The sequence below is a fragment of the Pogona vitticeps genome, chromosome 4 (assembly GCF_051106095.1).
Source record: "Pogona vitticeps strain Pit_001003342236 chromosome 4, PviZW2.1, whole genome shotgun sequence".
Taxonomy (NCBI): Eukaryota; Metazoa; Chordata; class Lepidosauria; order Squamata; family Agamidae; genus Pogona; species Pogona vitticeps.
In genome coordinates, this window is record NC_135786.1 from 106,253,973 (window position 1) to 106,272,182 (window position 18,210).

General features: G+C 43.1%; 1 protein-coding gene across 1 annotated transcript in view; it reads left to right on the forward strand.

Annotated features, from left to right (window-relative positions):
- The first annotated feature begins 97 nt into the window (after positions 1-97).
- Positions 98-18,210, forward strand: part of LOC144588623 (uncharacterized) — a 297,555-nt gene continuing 279,442 nt past the window's right edge. The window contains exon 1 of the mRNA XM_078391729.1: positions 98-992. The gene's annotated coding sequence lies outside the window, so the exon portion shown is untranslated. The remainder of the gene's footprint in view (positions 993-18,210) is intronic.

The window sequence follows — 18,210 nt, forward strand, 5'->3', positions numbered from 1 at the left end:
TTCATTTATTTCAGTCTTGATCTTCTTGCAAGAACCATACAGTTGCCTAGATTGAACCTTCTTTCCCCATTTTGTCCTCACATAATCCTAGGAAGTAAGTGTTACATACAGCACTGATGTTACCTGTCTGTCATGGGTTTGGAGGGAAAGTTCCAGCCTATGGGGAGTGGAAGGCGGGACATCAGGAGGAGGGGCTGTACTGTATATATATGTGGAGCTTGTGTGGAGAAGCTGGAGGAGAGCTGAGAGAAGAAGCTGGTGTGGGAGTCTGTGTGTCAGACAGGGTACTACTGTGTGTCAGTCAGTACCAACCTGATAGGTTCAGGTGTCTTTATGGGTAGCCAGAACTGATAGGTTCAGGGTCTGTGCTTTATTTAAAGGTGTTCTGTGTGAACCAAACTGGTGTATGTATGATTGAGACTAAGCCACGTTACTGTATTTTATTCACTTGATCATTTTATTTTCCCTGTGTGTTATTTAAATAAACCTTATTCCTTTATTTGTTAAAAATCCATTCCTGGTCTGTGTGACTCCTTACAGGGAATGGTTGGTGGCAGCTTAGTGAAACTGTGGCATATCCCAGTAGGTCTGGGGTTGTCACATTGATTGGTGTCCAGCATGTGGGATACGACTGGTCCAGTTGTCCAGTGGTCCAGCAAAGCCTTGGCAAGTGTGCCCAGAGCAAGGGGGGTCTAGTCAGGGACAATCTGAGAGCGCGTAGGTAATCTTCTAGGCTTACCTCACGGGGAGGTACGCTAGTGGAAGAACGTGCCACCTCAGATTGGGGACTAGATTAGGGAGCTCTGAGGCAACCTGTTTTGGCGGGAAAAAGGCTGAGGCAAAGCTGAGGGAAGTAGCAGTGATCTAGCCTGTCTGCTGAGAGGCCTAGCAGAGGGGGGTAGACTCTGGCTGGCAACAGTTGCAAGTTAGTGCTGAAGAACAGCAGCAATCTATAGAAGGCTGGTTCTGAGGCAAAAGAGAAAAAAAAAGTGGTCACTTTATTTTGAGGCTTGACTTTTGAAAGCAGCTTGTTCTGGGGGGGGGGGATTATGCCCTTGACTCGAAGCCAAATGGCAGAAATGGGTGAAGTGAAAGACCCACAGGTAGACCAAGGTTCTGAGGATGAATTTGGCTCAGTGCAGGATGAGAGCACGGGAGAACAGAACCCAGAACTCAGGAAAATGCTCATAGCCCAACAGCATGAACTTAGGATGAGGCAATTGGACATGGAGAGAGAGAGAGAAAAAATTGCTCTGGAAAAAGAAAGGATGGCGTTTGAGTTAAGAAAATTGGAACTGATGAATCAGAACAATAATAACAATAGGGATTCTGAGGGGGGCCAATTGTCTAAAACTGACCTGAAGAAATTCCCTGTATACCACAAGGGAGATTGCCCTGAGGTGTTCTTTTCCCTCGTGGAAAGAGCGTTTGTGGACTTCTCAGTAAGGGAAACTGAGAAGATGACCATCATGCAATCTTTAATCAGTGGCAGCCTGGCAGAAGTCTATGCAGAGATGCCAGAGGAGCTGTTAAAAGATTTTGCAGAGTTTAAAAAACTGGTGTTTGCCAGACATGGGATAAATGCAGAACAGCTGAGGCAAAGGTTCAGGTCACTCACCAAGAAACCAGAGCAGACTTTTACCCAAGTGGGGGCCCAACTGGTGAGGCTGCTAGAGAAATGGCTATCTCAGGAGGGAACAGAGACCTACCAGCAGCTCAAAGACCTGATAGTGCTGGAACAGTTCTATTCAGTCCTGCATGGGGAACTGAAGTTCCAGGTGAGGGAAAGGAAACCGAAATCTGTGGCAGAAGCAGCCGAGATCGCAGATTTTATTTCCCAAATAAGAAAGCCCTTGGGTGAGGGGAAATCGATGGGGAAACCTAAGGAAACCTACAGCAAGTACTCTCAGGGACCAGGAAGAAACCAGCAAGGGGGAGGGGCCCATGGTGAAGGGAAGCCCTCAGACATGAAACAAAGACCTCAGATTTTGGAGGGAAAACCAAAAACAGATGAGAAAGACTCCAAGTACAGCAGAAAATGTTATTTCTGTCAAGGAAAGGGCCATCTAATCTCAGAGTGTGAGAAATTAAAGCAGTTAAAAGGAAATGTGCCTCATGATTCGAGTGGAACCAAGCCAAAAGCTGTGTTCTGTGTCCAGAAAGAGCAAAGCTCCTTGTCACTGAGGGAGCCTGTTGCCATGGCTACTCAATCTGGAACAGTTACATCTGCTGATCAGGCTGAGGAAAATGGTCCTCTTGTGGAGGTCAGGCGCTGCTTACTTGTGAGAACAGATTCACAATTGTTTGAAACAGCAGGGGTGGACGTAGGAATACTTGACCATCGGTATCGGGGGTTAAGGGATACTTGTTCCCAGGTGACCCTGTGCCATCCAGATATTATTCCTAGGGAGTATATAATCCCAAATGAGAGCTTGAAGGTGGCAGGGATTGAGGGGCAGGTGATCTCACTGCCAGTAGCTGAGGTACCTGTGAGCTTTCAAGGCTGGAGGGGAGTTTGGCGGCTAGCGATTTCAGCGACTCTGCCAGCAGCCGTGCTCATGGGAAATGACCTGGCTGAACATGTGAAACGGGTGCTAGTGATTACACGCTCACAAGCCACCACGGGGACAGTTCAGGGGGGTACTGATGAGCCCGAGACGGAAGCAGAGGGGAGTGCCGAAGCTGTGGTGGAAACCTTAACCACAGACAGCAGATTTGGCCAAGAGCAAAAGGCAGACGCCACTCTCCAAAAGTGTTTTGAACAGGTGACAGACACCCAGTTAACGCCTGAAACCCCAGTGAGATTTCTAGAGAAAAAGGGGATTTTATATAGAGAGACCCTGAGGAATATCTCAAAAGGGGGAGATGGGATCAGAAGTCAGCTAGTGGTACCTGAAAAGTATCGCCCCATGATCTTACAAAGGGGGCACTCTGACATGTTTGCTGCGCACTTAGGGGTGAACAAAACACAGCAGAGAATCACACCGAATTTTTACTGGCCTGAAATAGGGAAGCAGATCAAAGAGTTCTGTAAACAATGTGATGTGTGTCAAAGGCAGGGGAATAGCCGCGACAGGACCAAAGCAAAGTTGTGCCCTTTGCCTGTGATTGACACTCCGTTCAAATGTATAGGGGTGGATATTGTGGGACCTTTACCCAAGGCCACAAAGAGGGGGAACAGGTTCATTCTCACCATTGTGGACCATGCCACGAGGTACCCTGAAGCCATACCCTTGACTAACATTGAAACTAACACAGTGGCAGATGCCTTGGTGGGGTATATGTCCAGGATGGGATTTGCCTCAGAAATAATCACAGATTTGGGCGCATCGTTCACATCGAAGCTCATGAAACGGTTATGGCAAATCTGTGGAATTAAACACAAGGAAACCACTGCCTATCACCCTGAAAGTAATGGGTTAACTGAGAAGTTCAATGGGACTCTAATGCGCATGATTAGGGCTTACTTGGCAGAGAATCCAAACAATTGGGACCAGAAGCTGCAATCCCTTTTGTTTGCTTATCGATCAGTGCCACAAGCCAGTACCGGGTTCAGTCCGTTTGAACTTTTGTTTGGGAGAAGGGTGAAAGGGCCCCTTGATTTGATCAAACAAAATTGGGAGCAGATCACCCAGGATGACCCACAAGATGTTGTGACATATATAGACTCTTTAAGGAATGACCTAAAGAGAAACCTAGAGCTAGCAGCAGAGACCCTGCAAGCTCAAAAGGTCAGAAAGAAAGCTTGGGATGACCAGGAAGGCAGGGAGAGGCACTTTAACCCAGGGGAGGAAGTGCTTTGGCCTAGGCCCTGTAAAGAGAACAAACTGCAGCTGGGTAGCCCAGAAATAAAAGACTTGGGTCACATAGTAGGGGGAGGAGTGATAAAACCCCTAGAGGCCAAGATAGAAGCCGTTCGTGATTGGCCTAGACCCAACACCAAGAAAAGGTCAAATCATTTCTTGGGTTGGTGGGCTACTACAGAAATTTCATCCCGAGGTTTAGCGAGATGGCGACTCCGCTGACCGATCTGACGAGGAAGAAGACTGATGACCGCATCCCGTGGACCAGCGACTGTGAGGAGGCGTTCCAGAGGTTGAAGCAGGCGCTCATCAACTATCCAGTGCTGCGTGCTCCAGACTTCGACCGGGAGTTCATCATCTACACCGATGCGTCTAACAGCGGGGTAGGAGCAGTTCTTTGCCAGGAGGATGAAAATGGTGACCAGCATCCAGTGTCCTACCTGAGTAGGAAACTCCAGAAAGGTGAGAGACATTTGGCAACCGTGGAGAAGGAGTGCCTGGCCATAGTCTACGCGATCCGGAAGGCCAAGCCTTACATCTGGGGAAGACATTTTGTTCTGTGCACTGACCATTCACCACTGCAATGGTTAAAGACAATGAAAACCCACAATAGTAAACTTATGAGGTGGGCTTTAAATCTGCAAGACTATGACTTTGAAGTGAAGGTGGTCAGAGGGTCAGTGAACTGTGTTGCTGACGCCTTGTCAAGAAGACCTGAAGAATGAAGACGGCGAAAGAAACATGGACTATGTATATATTTTGATGACAAAAAGTCAAATGTGTCTGTTTATTAAACATGTTGGTTTGTATGAATAAAGGTAACTTGATGTATTGTTAATGGTAAATGTTTAAATGCCTAATAGAGTGTAAGTATAAGTAAGTATGGTATTGTATGTTATTATATGACTGTTTTTGTATGTTTTGGGTCCAGGTTGTTTTTTGGTGAAAAGCACCTTAGCTTTCCCCCTACAAAACAACTTATAAAGAGGGGAGGTGTTACATACAGCACTGATGTTACCTGTCTGTCATGGGTTTGGAGGGAAAGTTCCAGCCTATGGGGAGTGGAAGGCGGGACATCAGGAGGAGGGGCTGTACTGTATATATATGTGAAGCCTGTGTGGAGAAGCTGAGAGGAGAGCTGAGAGAAGAAGCTGGTGTGGGAGTCTGTGTGTCAGACAGGGTACTACTGTGTGTCAGTCAGTACCAACCTGATAGGTTCAGGTGTCTTTATGGGTAGCCAGAACTGATAGGTTCAGGGTCTGTGCTTTATTTAAAGGTGTTCTGTGTGAACCAAACTGGTGTATGTATGATTGAGACTAAGCCACGTTACTGTATTTTATTCACTTGATCATTTTATTTTCCCTGTGTGTTATTTAAATAAACCTTATTCCTTTATTTGTTAAAAATCCATTCCTGGTCTGTGTGACTCCTTACAGGGAATGGTTGGTGGCAGCTTAGTGAAACTGTGGCATATCCCAGTAGGTCTGGGGTTGTCACAGTAAGTACCATTGAGGAAAAGGATTTGAGCAAAGAGTGGCCGAGTAGAGATCTGAACCCAAGCTTTCATTGTCCTGGACACAGATGTGAAAATCACTTCATATCAATTTTGTTGCATTTCTTTGAATATCAATGACATTTTTGGATTTTTGGACCAGAGTGCAAACCCTTTTGTGTTTTCTTCTGTACCTAACTCTCATGCCCTTTTACGAACGTCCCTACTTATGAACATTTCAACTTACGAACAGCTCCGGTCGCAACATTTTGCTTCAACTTGCGAATGAAGCTTCCACTTACAAACAGAAACAGGAAGGGAAAAAGGCGGCAATTCCGATTTCTAACTGTAGGTGACGGCGAGGCTGCTTTTTACTGTGGCTCTTTCACTTTCGGCAGTTAGAGATTGTGTCGTTGTTGGAGGCTTGGGAGAGCCTCCTTCTACTTCAGAGTGAGTGTGTGTAGGGAGGTAAGCTGCTGTTTTCTCCTTTTAAAAAACTGTTTTAGGTGGGTTTTGGCTGGGGCGGGTATGTTTCTGTGCTCTGTTGTTGGTGGCTTTGCTGTTTATTTTTGGAGGTTTTCGTCTTAAACCTCAGCAATGGAAGTGGCTTTAGTGTTTGTTTTTGGAGGTTTTTTCCTTCTTAAACCTCAGCAATGGAACATCTTCAGACCAGGCTTGCTGTGTTCTTTTTATTTTATTTTATTGTGATTTTTCTTTTGGTCAGAATGGATTAATCAGTTTTCAATGCATTCCTATGGGGAATGGTGCTTCGACTTATGAACATTTCGACTTACGAACACCATTCCAATATGGATTAACTTTGTTAGTTGAGGCACCACTGTATTATGCAGATTTCCCCCTAATTTATTGATTGGCTTGTCCATTTCACATAATTTGTAACTTTTCCAAATTGATGTTTGTTTCAGTCATGCACAGTTTAGCCATTCACATTTACGCGCACTGATAATTTTGCTTTATATGTCAGAAATGTTTTGAAAGCCTGGCAAATATGTGAATCCTTCCTGGCAAGGTGGAGGCCCTCCAAAAGGGAGCAGAAGTGTTATTCCACATGATTCAGTGGCAGGACTTTTGGAAAAAGTTCTCATTGCCTCAGCACAGGAATCATATTTCCTTCTGTTCCTTTCAGAATGGAGCAAATGAGAATAAGTGGCAGTGAGGGCAAATGAAGGTAATTGCAGTCAAAGCAAGTGAAGGCAGTCAGACTGGAAAAGAAAGAATTGGTATATATTGCAAGTTCTAAAATGCTAGGGAAAAAAAAGAAAAAAAGGCTTGTTATTCTTGTCAAAAATATTAGTTGAAAAACTGCACAAGTAGGTTTGATTCAGCTCTAATATCACCATCAGTCTGTTCACAAATTCAGACTGAATTTCAGCTGCTGACTGGAATATGACTGAACAATTGCACTGGTGTAACTCCTTTGGCACAAATGTCAGCCATAATTGCTGCAAGTTAAGAAGCCAGAGTTGCCAGTTGTCATTGCACCCTGAGCCATACAACTGGTGTGTCACAGCAAATGACCACAACAACATCTTAACTTGTGATAACTCACAGCTACGATTTACACCAAGGGATTTACTCTGGTGTAAACTAATAGGATTCTTAGCTTTGTTCAGAACATTGCTACCATAGCAAGTATGAAGCTTATGGGATGAGAACCTATTTTAATTCTAAATAGCCTTTATTTATATTTATTTTATTTATTAGATCTATACCCCACACCATCTGGCAGCCAGACCACTCTGGGCGGCTAACAACAACAAGTCAAACAACACAATATTAATACACAATAAGAGTAAAATAATACAAACATTCAACAGATACAATAACTAGTAGGATTGCATTGAATAAAGGAACAACAGCTTCAAATGGCAACTAGAGTATTTCTGACGGTGGGTGCTTTCCATGCTATAGATGTTTTATTGCCTGATAGTGCAAAGAGGATCACATCACCACCTATCTATGTGCAATGAATGCTTCTTCTGATATCTGAGGTGTTTACAGTAAGCTGAACAGCCAGTAGGTGACTTATTATCAAGCTTCTAAAACAGAAGGTTGATTTCTTTGTTATTTTGCATTTGTCCCCTGAAGGAAACACCTCAATCCAACTGTTATTTATTTGGGAACTACTTCTATGTCAAGCAAAGCTTTCTTTCTCTTCAGTTTAGCTCCAGCTGTGATAACCCTCATGGAGAAACTAATTCAGCTCCTAGTGGGAGTATGAACCTGTGATATGTCTGTAGGTGTTGTTTTGTTACAAAGGCAAAGAGAAAACCTACATTGAGCTGTTTTTTCCTTTTATTTCATCCCCCCCCCCACAAAAAAAATTTGGAATGCATGCAGGAAAAATATGTAGGAAACACATTTACCAAAATCACTTTATGGCAATCAAACAACACATATTTTCCTACAATTTCTACTTGTTTGCAAATGATTTTACTCTCATCTTCAGCAATTGGTACTTATCCAATGTTGCTCCTCATGCATCCCCAGAAAGAAAGATGTACTGGGGGAAACCATAGCAACAACCGGTTCTTACCATTCAGGATTATAACGGCAGGACATGGTTCACTGACAAAACACAGTTGATCATACCTGTAGTTTGGGTTCTAATTTACACATGGCAGCACCTCCAGCCCTCTGAAAATCCTTCATCAACTGTTAGAACCTGCTGAATGAAGTAAGTTGTGTTGCACAAGGGGAGGATCCCTCAAAATGACATGGAGGGATCCTTTACTTGCAGAGCCATTGCAAAATTGACCTTGGATCCATTTCACAAAGAATTTGAACAGGTTTGTGTTTATCAAGACATGAGGGCAATTTAAACAGACATTTGTGGTCAACAATATTCAAATACTCATCTCTGAGGAAATCAGAGCACACATCGGCTGAAATTGTTTTATGTAACATGAGCAAATTCCTAAGTTTCAGTCAATTCCTCTCAAGTAAATAAGGTGCTCTTCTGTGATTCTCGATGCATGTGTACAACGTGTGCCCTTAAGAACTGAGTGGTGGTTTTAAAAAGGCACAAAACAGGGATGCCCTCCCTTCCCACAGCTGTTTATATTGACCCCGGAAGTGCTCAACAGAAATGTGAGACAGGATCTGGAAATCAAACGAGCAAAAATAAAAGGTGAAAGCTATAACCTACAAGCATTTTCAGACGATTTGGTATAGTCAGATGCCTAAATTAATATAAAAGATTGAGGAATATGGAGAAGTAGCAGGACTGAAAATCAACAAGGAAAAAACAAAAGTTATTACAAAAATTTTTAACAGCAAATCAAAAAAAATCAACTATCAGAAATGTTAAATTTACAAATAATTAATAAGGTCAAATACTTGTGAATATATCTAACCACAAGATGTGCAACCATCAAAGAAGAGAACTATGTAAAATTACCTAAACAAACAAAAACAGACTTGGAAAAATGGAAGAACTTACAATTATCAATGTTAGGAAGGACAGCGACAATTAAAATGTATTTTTATCAAATTTCCTTTTTTTGTTTCAAACAGTACCAATTAAAATAGAAAAAAATATTTTGAGGATTTAAGCAAGGTGATTTTAAAATTTATTTGGCAAGGGAAGAAGACAAGAATTAAACGGAAATGCTACAAGAATCTAAAAATAGGGAGGATTTAGATTACCAGACTGGGAATTATATTACCAAACATGTATCCTAGTCTGCCTTAAAGAATAGATTATTTTGATTAATAAAAGACTGCTCTATCTAGAAGGTCATGATGTACAATTCAGCTGGCATGCCTTTTTATGGTATGAGAAAGCCAAAAACCATAGATATTTTCAGAATCATTATATTAGAAACTCACCATTGATAATATGGGAAAAGTTAAAAAAGAAAATGTACATAAAAATACCTAGGTGGCTCTTGCCTTTGGAAGCATTTGTGCACCTAAACCTCAGGAATTGTAAAGAAAGTTTATACTTCAAAGATATATTAGACACAGAAGGGAAATTAAAACAAAAACAAGACCTTATTGATCAGGGATTAGGCTTGTCATGGTGGCCATTAATGCAAATTCAATCTAGATACAATAAAGATGTTAAAGATGGCTTTTATAAAGAACAAATACCGCTTGAGCAAATATTGTTAATCTCAGATGATAAACTAATTAAGAAATTATACAAACAGCTTTTGAATTGGAAAATGGAAGATGAACAGGTGTAAAGAACAATAGTGCAATGGGCCAAAAATTTTGGACACAATATTGAACTCGAGAAATAGTAGAAATTGTGGAATAGGAATTGTAAAATAACAATGACAACTTCGTCTAAAGAAAATCTTTATAAAATGTTTTATAGATGGCAGTTGCCAGATTTGCAAAAATGTTTCCAAATATGTCTAGTAAATGCTGGAAATGCGAACAAGAAGTAGGTATCTATTATCATGTATGGTGGACATGTGAAAAAAAAAGGACTAAAATACACACATGGGTGGTTAAAATGCTTAGAAAATGTATAGATTTTAAACCAGAACTGTTTTCACTAGGTATTTTACCAGGGGATTTTGATAAACAATTGGTTTACCTAACACAGTATATTGTGACAGCAGCTAGGATTGTATTTGCACAACACTTGAAAAATGAAGAAATACCAACAGAAGAAGAGATAATTAAGATTTTAGATTGTGCAGAAATGGATAGACTCACACTGAGACTCAGAAAGAAGATTCAGAATACTTTAATACTTGGAATTTGTTCTACAAATGGCTGGAAGAGTGGAGAAGGGATTAAATCACCAAGATGCAAAAATAGATAATTATAAGCAAATCTATGTAACACGACAAGCACGAATTGAATGTAGATATAGTGAAAAACTAATAAAATGTTATCTAAAAAAAGAATTGTGTGGGGGTGGGGGGTCTTTACTGACTGGCGAGGAGCAGAAAGAAACTTATGAATTTGTTCATTTTACACAACAGGATCTTAGCAATTTAATAATGTCAAATTATCCCATGAAAATTAAAGAATTATACAAATATAAACTACATATAAATCTGTGATGAATGGCATCTGCACTGTCTGTACGTATCAAAGTCCCTAAGAAGGTAGTGCTTCTATATTGCAATCATAGGACTATGGAAAAATGTGGAGATTTCAACTGTTAAGTGACAGTTTGGCAGTAATACCTGCATAGTATTCAGAGCTTGGTCAGAGCCTTCCCACTAGCAAATACAATCCTTTCGAGAGAACAATAACTGTTGGTGAACTCAGTTGCTTTTAAAATGTTCTTCACTAGGGTCATTTGCCTAGCACCTTCTATGAATATTAAACCTCACCCCTTCTCCAAGACAGGACTGTACTCCAAGGACTTAACAATCTATACAATCTCTTGGCCTGTATTTCACAGGGCAACTGAAACCATCATCCCCTATTTTTCAGTTTCTTGACAATTCCTGAACAGGGATCTATTTTTTTGTTTGTTTTTGTTTTCATGAGCAATGAGAATTAGAAAGAGGATTGAAGTGGGTGGAAACACAGGTCACGGGGGGAGGGGGAGAATATATTGTACAGAGCTGGCTTTGAGAAGTGGCGGCACACGTCTGTTTAGGTTCATAAAAAGTATTAAAAGAGAGAGGATTGAATGATTTAAGAGTTCAGCAAGGGAGGTTTGGGTAATTACCACAACCCAAATTTATCAAGACATGAGGGCAATGAGATAAGAGGTTAGCAAATACATGAAGGTCTTCCAGGTCATTACATGAATTGGCATTGCTAAGGTTGCAAAGAGTTCTTAAGCATCTTTGAAAAATTAAACTCCTCTTTTATTCAAAGAAAGAAACTGTTACAGTTTGCCTTACACATGTTTAAACCCTGGCTGTAGTCCATGGAAATGCTGGAGAAGAGCTAGACTATATCCCTAGAATATAAAGCATATTCAGATAGGAACATTCCTAATTCAGGGCATGAAAAACGCCTGGCAGCTGAATGAGGTGAACTTTGTATAACATAAAGACTGCTTGGATAGCCTGAAACTGGCGGGCTTGGTGTCAATACCATTGTTCATCTCTTTCCACATGCACATTGAAGAATACAACAGTGCATCTGCTTTTCCAACCAAATTTGGGGGCGCGCGCCAATTTTGTTAAAAAAAAGTCAAATGGGGAAATGTGACGTGCAGTCCATGCATGGAGCAAATAAATCTGCCAGGGTCTGCACTGCCATTGTCCAGCTGGAGGCATATATTAAGCTCTCCCATTCTAAGGAATCCTGTGCCTCCTGTTTGTGGCTGCTGCACCAATGCTTTTCAAGATTAGAAAGATCTATTTGGGACCTGGCCTGTGGGAATTTCAGTTTGCCTTTTCAATGGGGGGGGGGAGAACAAGGTGTTCTTTCAGTCCAGTCATCGAAAAAAGAAAGTTATTGTAGCGTTCTCCATTTATTAGATCTCTGGTTCATGTATATTATGTAATGGAATGGTTCATGCATATTAATGTTGCTTAGAGGCAGAGCCGAGAGAGATGCTATAAGAGGCATGATTTTGTCAGTCAGAGTCAGTAAGAGAAATGTAAGAGAGTTAGGCAGGAGAGAAAAGCCAGACAATGTGATAGAGTGTGTAGTTTGGGGAAATTTTGAGGAATGATTAGCTACTGAAGATATTCATGAATCAATCTATGTAATCAATAAACCAAAGTTTTATTTAAAAGAACTTGAAGTGTAGACCTGAATCTTTCTGAAGTAAATGATGATTTAGAGATCACCTGGTGGCAGCAAGTGTAAAAGAAGAGAGTGTTTGCCTTCATGTGCCCTGAGGCTTGAAGGTCAAGCAAGGGGCACGAGGGTGGACGCTACAGTTATGCTGAGTAAACAGCCAATTGATTGGTGAAGGCTAATGCAGGCGTAAAAATTGTAACATTCTGAGTAAGAGAAAAATGATCGGTGGTGTCTCACTTCAGTTGATTTATTTATTCCGAACCTGTTTGTGGCTGCACCTCTCATCAGGCTGGAATACAACAAAATTAATGGGCAGGCAGGATCCTCTTTGGCTTTGTTGTATGTGCAATGGTCAATCACATGTGTAGTTGTTCTTTCTCTGGCATTTGCACAAGAAGGTATTGCCATTGTGTATGACAGACACCATGTTGCTTGCACTGCTACAAGCCAGATATTGCATGTTATGCCCAAGAGGCATTGTGCTCCTCATTGCTTAAAAGGGTTATGCTCAATAGAACAAAAAAAAAGAGGCTTTCTGCTAGTAACTGTGACAAACCCAGACCTACTGGGATATGTCACACAGTTACACTAAGCTGCCACCAACCATTCCCTGTAAGAAGTCACACAGACCAGGGATGGATTTTCAAACAATAAAAAGAATAAGGTTTATTTAAATACACACAGGGTAAAATAAAACAATCAGGTGAATAGATAAAGTAACGTGGCTTATTCTCACTCATACATGCATACAGTTTGGTTCACACAGAACCCTTAACTTGAAGCACAGACCCTGAACCTATCAGTTCTGGCTAACCAACAGACACCTGAACCTATCAGGTTGGTACTCTGACACACAGTAGTACCCTGTCTGACACACAGACTCCCACAACAGCTTCTTCTTCCCAGCTGCTGCTTCGTCACAACCCAGTGTCTCTCAGCATCTCAGTGTGTCTCCCTCACCACACAGGCATCACATATTTATACAGTACAGCCCCTCCTCCTGATGTCCCGCCTTCCACTCCCCATAGGATGGAACTTTCCCTCCAAACCCATGACAGACAGGTAACATCAGTGCTGTATGTAACACCTCCCCTCTTTATAAGTTGTTTTGTAGGGGGAAAGCTAAGGTGCTTTTCACCAAAAAACAACCTGTATAAAATACACAACAACAGTTATACATACCATATTATACTTACTCATACTTACATTCTAAGTTAAACCATAGCAAATAGGCATTTAAACATTTACCATATACATTACATCAATTTACCTTTATTCATACAAACCAAATTCAAAAAAACAGGTACATTTAACCTTTTGTCATCATTATATACACATAGTCCATGTTCTTTCGCCGTCTTCAATCTTCAGGTCTTCTTGATAAGGCGTCAGCAACACAGTTCACTGACCCTCTGACCACCTTCACTTCAAAGTCATAGTCCTGTAGGTTTAAAGCCCACCTCATAAGTTTGCTATTGTGGGTTTTCATTGTCTTTAACCATTGCAATGGTGAATGGTCAGTGCACAGAATAAAATGTCTTCCCCAGATGTAAGGCTTGGCCTTCTGGATCGCGTAGACTATGGCCAAACACTCCTTCTCCACGGTTGCCAAATGTCTCTCACCTTTTTGAAGTTTCCTACTCAGGTAGGATACTGGATGCTGGTCACCATTCTCATCCTCCTGGCACAGAACTGCTCCTACCCCGCTGTTAGACGCATCGGTGTAGATGATGAACTCCCGGTCGAAGTCTGGAGCACGCAGGACAGGATAGTTGATTAACGCCTCCTTCAACCTCTGGAACGCCGCCTCACAGTCGCTGGTCCACGGGATGCGGTCATCAGCCGTCTTCCTCGTCAGATCGGTCAGCGGAGCCGCAATCTCGCTAAACCTCGGGATGAACTTTCTGTAGTAGCCCACCAACCCAAGAAATGATTTGACCTTTTTCTTGGTGTTGGGTCTAGGCCAATCACGAACAGCTTCTATTTTGGCCTCCAGGGGTTTTATCATTCCTCCCCCTACCATGTGACCCAAGTATTTTATTTCTGGGCTACCCAGCTGACACTTGCTGGCCTTTACTGTTAGCCCTGCTGCACTTAACCTCTGCAGCACTAACTCCAGGTGTATCAGGTGATCTTCCCAGGTATTACTGAAGATCCCTATGTCGTCAATGTAGGCCACTGTAAAGTCACTGAGCCCTGCCAAGGTCTGGTCCATCAGCCTTTGGAATGTGGCTGGTGCATTTCTGAGACCAAAGCTCAGGACTCGAAACTCATAGAGACCAAAAGGGCTGCAAAAGGCAGTCTTTTCTTGATCCCTGGGATCAATTCTTAATTGCCAATATCCCTTTACCAGGTCCAATGATGAGATGAACCGACAACCCCCTATGGTTTCAATCAGGTTGTCTAGCCTGGGCATTGGGTAGGCATCAGGAGTGGTTACACGGTTTAATTTCCTGTAATCGACACAAAACCTAATGCTCCCATCAGGCTTGTCCACAAGGACTATCGGAGAGGACCAAGGACTAGAAGAGGGGACGATTATGTTCTCCCTAAGCATCTCGTCCAGCTCCTTCCGCACCTTGTCCCTATAGGGTCCCGTTACTCGGTATGGGGATACTGCCTGCGGGGGTGCATCCCCTGTGTGGATCCGATGCATCACTCCCTTCACTATCCCCGGCTTGTTGGAAAACACCTGTTGATATTTACTAAGCAGCATTTTTAGTTCTTGCTGCTGGTCTTGGGTGAGTGCAGGACTGATCTTTACCTCCTCTGGGTTGTATTTTACTTCCCCTCTACCCTCCCAGAAGGGTAATTCAGCTTCCTCACTCTCAGCTGCTTTTATCGCGAATAAAACCCTCTGTTCCCCTCTGTAGTAGGGTTTTAGAGCATTCACATGAACCACCCTCCTTGCTTGGTTCTCCTCCTGCTCTATTAGGTAGTTCAGGTCTGACATCTTGGAAATGACCCTATATGGTCCTGCCCATTTGAGCTGCAGTTTATTCTCTCTGCAGGGCCTAAGCCAAAGCACTTCCTCCCCTGGGTCAAAGTGCCTCTCTCTAGCTTTGTGGTCATACCATGTTTTCTGTCTGACCTTCTGAGCTTGCAGGTTTTCTGCTGCCAGCTCTAGATTTCTCCTTAGGTCATTCATCAAGGTGTCTATGTAAGTCACAACGTCTTGTGGGTCATCCTGGGTGATCTGCTCCCAATCTTGTTTGATCAAATCACGGGGCCCTTTCACCCCTAAGTGTGCAGCAGACATGTCAGAGTGACCCCTTTGTAAGATCATGGGGCGATACTTTTCAGGTACCACCAGCTGACTTCTGATCCCATCTCCCCCTTTTGAGATATTCCTCAGGGTTTCTCTATATAAAATCCCCTTTTTCTCCAGAAATCTCACTGGGGTTTCAGGTGTTAGCTGGGCGTCAGTCACCTGTTCAAAACACCTTTGGAGAGTGGCGTCTGCCTTTTGTTCCTGTCCAAATCTGCTGTCTGTGGTTAAGGTTTCCACCACAGCTTCTGAACTCCCCTCTGCTTCCGTCTCTGGCTCATCATTACCCCCTTGAACTGTCCCCGTGGTGGCTTGTGAGCGTGTAATCACTAGCACCCGTTTCACATGTTCAGCCAGGTCATTTCCCACGAGCACGGCTGCTGGCAGAGTCGATGAAATCGCTAGCCGCCAATCTCCCCTCCAGCCTTGAAAGTTGACAGGTACCTCTGCTACTGGCAGAGAGATTACCTGCCCCTCAATCCCTGCCACCTTCATGCTCTCATTTGGGATTATAAACTCCCTAGGAATAATATCTGGATGGCACAGGGTTACCTGGGAACAAGTGTCCCGCAGCCCCCTATACTGACGGTCAAGTATTCCTACGTCCACCCCTGCTGTCTCAAACAACTGAGAATCTGTTTTTATCAGCAAGCAGCGTTTTACCTCTATAAGAGGACCATTTTCCTCAGCCTGATCAGCAGAGATAGCTGTTTCAGACTGAGTAGCCATGGCAACAGGCTCCCTCAGTGAGACTGAGCCTTGCTCTTTCTGGACACAGAACACAGCTTTTGGCTTGGTTCCACTAGAATTCTGAGGCACCATTCCTTTTAGCTGCTTCAATTTCTCACACTCTGAGATTAGATGACCCTTTCCCTGACAGAAATAACATTTTCTGGTGTATTTTGATTCTCTCTCATCTTGTTTTGGTTTTCCCTCCAAAATCTGAGGTCTTAGTTTCATGTCTGAGGGCTTCCCTTCACCATGGGCCCCTCCCCCTTGCTGGCTTTTCCCTGGTCCCTGAGAGTACTTGCTGTAGGTTTCTTTGGGTTTACCTACAGATTTCCCCTCACCCAAGGGCTTTCTTATTTGGGAAATAAAATCTGCAATCTCTGCGGCTGCTGCCACAGATTTCGGTTTTCTTTCCCTCACCTGGAATTTCAATTCCCCCTGCAGGACTGAATAGAACTGTTCCAGCGCTATCAAATCTTTAAGCTGTTGAAAGTTCTCTGTCCCCTCCTGCGATAGCCATTTCTCAAGCAGCCTCACCAATTGGGCCCCCACTTGGGTAAAAGTCTGTTCTGGTTTCTTGGTGAGGGACCTGAATCTTTGTCTCAGCTGCTCCGCATTTATCCCATGTCTGGCAAACACCAGTTTTTTAAACTCTGCAAAATCTTTCATCAGTTCCTCAGGCATCTCAGCATAAACCTCAGCCAGGCTACCACTGATTAAAGACCGCATGATGGTCATCTTCTCAGTTTCCCTCACTGAGAAGTCCACAAACGCTCTTTCCACTAGGGAAAAGAACACCTCAGGACAATCTCCCTTGTGGTACACAGGGAATTTCTTCAGGTCAGCCTTAGACAATTGGCCTCCCTCAGAATCCCTATTGTTATTATTATTCTGATTCATCAGTTCCAATTTTTTTAATTCAAACGCCATTTTCTCTCTCTGCAATTCCAATTCAATTCTCTGTCTCTCTAATCTTTCTTCCTTTTCCATTCTCTCTCTCTCTAATCTTTCCTCCATTTCCCTCACCCTCAGTTCATGCTGTTGGGCTAGGAGTATTTTTCTGAGTTCTGGGTCCTGCTCTCCTGTGCTGTCACCTGGCACTGAGCCAAATTCATCCTCAGAACCTTGGTCAATCTGGGGGTCTTTCACTTCACTCATTTCGGCCATCTGGCTTCGAGTCAAGGGCATAATCCCCCCTCAGAACAGGCTGCTTTAAAAGTCAAGCCTCAAAATAAAACGACCACTTTTTTCCTTTTTGCCTCAGAACCAGCTCTCCCTAGAGATTGCTGCTGTTCTTCAGCACTAAACTTGCAACAGTATCGAGTCAGAGCCTACCCCCCTCTGCTGGGCCTCTCAGCTGGCAAGCTAGATCACTGTTACTACGCAGTTTTGCCTCAGCTTTTTCCCGCCAAAACCAGGCTGCCTCAGAGCACCTTAATCTAAGTCTCCCCAGTTGGCACGTTCTTCTACTAGCGCACCTCCCCGTGAGGTACACCTAGAAGATTACCTACGCGCCTCAGACTGTCCCTGACTAGACCCCCCTTGCTCTGGGCACACTTGCCAAGGCTTTGCTGGACCGCTGGACAACTGGACCAGTCGTATCCCACACGCTGGACACCAATCAATGTGACAAACCCAGACCTACTGGGATATGTCACACAGTTACACTAAGCTGCCACCAACCATTCCCTGTAAGAAGTCACACAGACCAGGGATGGATTTTCAAACAATAAAAAGAATAAGGTTTATTTAAATACACACAGGGTAAAATAAAACAATCAGGTGAATAGATAAAGTAACGTGGCTTATTCTCACTCATACATGCATACAGTTTGGTTCACACAGAACCCTTAACTTGAAGCACAGACCCTGAACCTATCAGTTCTGGCTAACCAACAGACACCTGAACCTATCAGGTTGGTACTCTGACACACAGTAGTACCCTGTCTGACACACAGACTCCCACAACAGCTTCTTCTTCCCAGCTGCTGCTTCGTCACAACCCAGTGTCTCTCAGCATCTCAGTGTGTCTCCCTCACCACACAGGCATCACATATTTATACAGTACAGCCCCTCCTCCTGATGTCCCGCCTTCCACTCCCCATAGGATGGAACTTTCCCTCCAAACCCATGACAGACAGGTAACATCAGTGCTGTATGTAACAGTAACAATGGGAAAAAAACAGTTTTTATCCCCGTGTCCTAAGCCCACTCCTACAATT